Consider the following 4,436-nt stretch of genomic DNA (forward strand, 5'->3'; position numbering starts at 1 on the left):
TAAAACTTGTAAAAGTAACTGACATAATATAATTCCATTACCCGATTCCCGAAAAACAACCCGGAACTCTTGAAAAATGAAACCCTAACTTTTGGAGCGAGGCTTGAAAATGAGATCCCACGAGTTGAGAGGAGGGAGAGAGAATCGAGGAGCACTTATGAGTGATCCGGGGAACTTAGAGAGGGAGTGAGACATGAGAGAGAGAGAGAGAGAGGAAATGAGAGTTATAAAATAAAAACGTAACTTAGTCCTTAAATAACTTAGCCCTTAATTAACTTCAAATATTTCCTCCACAATATTTATACATAAATATCTAAAAATATCTCCTCCAAGATATTTATATATATAAATGTCTATAAATATCTAAAAATATCTCCTCCAAGATATTTATTATCATTATAATTATTTATTTATTATTTATTTTATGTTCAAGTTTTTACAACTTACAACTTTCAAATCTTTGTATATTGCTATTATACTAAGAAAAATTGACAAGCAAGCCAATATGTGATCTCAAATGGTAATATCCAATCTAATCGCTTAATATATACATATCATTGATTGGTTAAAAGATAATTATATTGGCTATAGCATGTTTAAACAAATCCCCTTGGACAAAGGAGCTTTATTAGTTGAATAATATTTAATGTTATATGTGTTTATATATATATATATATATATATATATATATATATATATATATATATATATATCTTAAATATAGCATAGTTTTGTTCATCACACTGAATTGAGTATTAGGGCATTTGTCATAATACTATAGGTATCATATGACCCTAAACTCATAATGCTCTTAAATGTTTAATCATATTTAAATGCTTCTAGAAGATCAAAAATAAGCAAAATAAGTTTATATCTTTAGAAAGATAATTTTTTATCAATCTAGTTTAAGTATTAAGAGCCAAATATTACTTCTTGAATATGTAACTCTTTTGGCAAATTAGTTAAATGGAAAAGGGGTGAAAATAGGCTTAAAATTTGAAATTTTGCGACCCCTCTAGTCGACCAGCCTATGTAAAATGGTCTATTTAGCCCAAAAATTTAAATCCAAAATTATTTAGTGAAAACTTAGTGCATTTGGCTAAATATTTGAAGAATAAAAAGGTTTTTATGAGGAAGAACATGATATAATACATTGACTGTATAACTAAGGGGGAGCAACATTATTTAAAATTCATCCAATAAGCGCTTAACTGTATTGTGCTTATATTTAGAAATATTTTATCTTTTATATTGGATGTTTTGTGTGCACTGAATGCCTACTATCCATTCTGTGCTTAATGCTTATATCATTTGATGAATGACTTAGGTTTTGACATGATTTGCTTCAACTGAATGCAAATATCCACTGCTTATTAAATGTTTAAATTTCTTCTCATGGATAGTTTATATTGAGCTATTCCGGATGCATGCTTGGATTGAATGCCATCGGTATGGCAGATGCAGAATATTTTTGAAATGCATGTTGGTAGTTAACTAGGGTCTGGCATGATGAATCAAATGATTATTTTTTTTAACTCATGTTAGCTAGTTGACTGAATCCATGACTCCATAAGATTGATTTTGAATTCTAAATATTTCTATAAGTCTTGTGTAGTTTCAAAGTAATGACCATGATGAACATAGTATTTTAATCTTAAATGGTCACTTAATCTAGTTCATGCACAGTGTCATTATCAAACTTTTATGATTGTTGCATAATAAAAAGGATCATCCACATGATGTTCTAAATGGTTAATATTATGCCTTTGCATATTGAATGATCATAGTTTGAATTTTATTGCATACTAGTTAGCCTTTAGAAAATCTTTATAATGCATACTAAATTGATTGAATAAGACAAGTACATGTTGAATCCAAAATGCTATACAAATTAATCACATGTACACATTTTATAATCTTAGAATGGACTAGTTCATAGACAACATTTGGTCCAAATCTCTAGGTTATATACTTTCATTCAGGACCTAAATGGAAAAACATCATCCCTTTAATTAGACGTCTCATATTTTGATGATGGTCCATAAACTAGGATAGATGCATGACATTGAGGTAGTTCTCACTTCACACACATTATTTTAAGTTGTATTATCATCTTTTAAAACCCCAACTGAATACTTATTGCATAATCTTGAGATAGCCTTGATTGGCTATCATATTCTAACTTGAAATGCAATATGTCATGCTATATGCTGAGTGCTTAAAATTTGCTGCATATTGAAATCTTTTGAAGGATGAATATACGATGCGTGCTAAAAGAACACCATCCTTGGGCTAAATGCAAGTATGTATATATGCAAATATATAGGGGGAGCTTAATCCCCATCCTTAAGAAAAATGATTAAATTCACCTACTCCATGGACTCATTTGCTTCATAATGGCTATTGTTTTTGTTTTTGAGTCCGAAAGCTTTTTTGAATACCTTGAACATCATATCATGTCTCTACTGAATCAATATTTGATATGGATGAACACCTTGCATGATTTAATGTTAATTTTCTAAAGCATGTGTGTTCTATAGAAAAGACCCTATTGGTTGGTTGAAATGTTTGATCTATAACCAGTAGAATTATTTTAATGATCTAAAGTGTTTGCTTATACTACTATAATGAATTTTTCACAATTAGTATTAGTATAAGTAGCTAATTGCATCTAAGCTACGTTTTGAATCGATAAGGGGAGCTTTTAAACTCAAAATCCTATCTTGTGTGCTCACCCACATTTTCTACTTTGATCTTTTTTGAAATTTTTTCTGTGGCTTGTGTACTTTAAAGCATGATGATTTTATTGAAAATCTTAAGTGATAACTTGTTGCTTGCCACAATCTTTTAAAATTTTCCATATGATCTTATTCTAAAATTTTTCTAATATTTTTTAGGATTTATATGGTTGTATTTTTTTGGTCATATGTTGTTTTGTGCTTAAATGACTACCAGAAAAATTGAGCTTGCTTAAACTTTTATGTTAAAGTTTCTTTTTCAGCAAGCATAATCCCCAAATACTTATTGATAATATCAAAGGGGGAGTTTTTCTTTAAAAATAAAATTTTCTTTGCCAAGAACTAAACTTATATACGCTATATCTTATTTCTTGCCTGTGTGTTTAAATGAATTCATGACATGCACTATTTGATATCTAAAATTATTTTGTGTCATGAAATTTTTGTTAAGGGCTTTGGAATTTAAATGGGCTTCTTATCAAAGAAGTTATTTTTAGCCCTTTTGTTGATGACAAAATGGGGAGATGTTTTTTAGCAAAATTCTTTTCCTTCATATTTGATATCTCCTTTGACTTTTGCTTTTAGCAAAATGGAAAATGATAAATATGCTTAATTGAATATCTCTTAAGAAAGTTTCAAACATAAATTGCACATTTGAACCAAACTAATCTTAAATGTTCAACTTGAAAAGTTATGAAGTCTTCATGTTTATAAATGAGCTATATTAAATACTGTTTTTAAATTATACATATTGTGAAGGGTAGCCTTATCAGACTAACCCAATTTTTGTCCTATATTTTTTATCATCAAAAAAGGAGAGATTGTTGACTTTTTGGGTCCGATCCCTATTTTGATAATGACAAACGACAATGTCTCATCAGAGTGCCAAGTGTTTGAACAAGTTCATTTTTCTAAGCGCAAATGACAGATGAGAAATGGAAGTCATAAATGTACTTAAAACTCACACCAACCGGCATATTCCATGGGAAATAAGGAGCAAAAGACTTGAAGATTTTGTTCATTTTTCCAAGTTGTAATAGTAATTGAGTTTCTATGTGCATGCATATCATATGATTAAATTGAAGCTCGCAAAATGACCTTAGATTGACCATAGGAATCCCAAACTTCATAAAGACCTTTCATTTACAAATTTAAACTTATACCAAAAGGTTTAAAATGGTTTTTTTTTTTTAAGTTAAAAGAAGGTAAAAACAAAATTTACAAAGGGGTCGGTCAATTGGCTAATCGACCGAACAGTAGAGATGAGCAATTTTATCAATCAATTCTTTCTTATCTTAAAAGGTGTTCAACATGAAAGTTGTGGGATTTTCTCTTAGATTTCTGTTGATACTAAGAACTCCCAAATTGGAGTTATATAGAAAAATTTAATGCCAAAATACTGAAAGGTGCTCGTAATAAGAAAAAAAGACTCCCTTTATGTTTCTTCCGCCTCATTGATGGGCGTTTTTCTCAATCCATGACTTCTTATCTTAAAAAGTATTCAACATGAAAGTTGTGAGATTTTCTCTAACTTTTCTATTGATACAAATAATATCCAATTTGGAGTTGTACAGAAAAAAGTTATGGTCAAAACAGTGAAGGGTGTCTGCACAGAAAACCTGAGGACAGTCAATCAGGGCTTGGCCTCAGCCGACTGAAGCTCATAGATTTCAAGCCTCAGTCGATCGAGCGTGGCCT

Source organism: Malania oleifera, chromosome 1, assembly GCF_029873635.1.
Source record: "Malania oleifera isolate guangnan ecotype guangnan chromosome 1, ASM2987363v1, whole genome shotgun sequence".
Lineage (NCBI taxonomy): Eukaryota > Viridiplantae > Streptophyta > Magnoliopsida > Santalales > Ximeniaceae > Malania > Malania oleifera.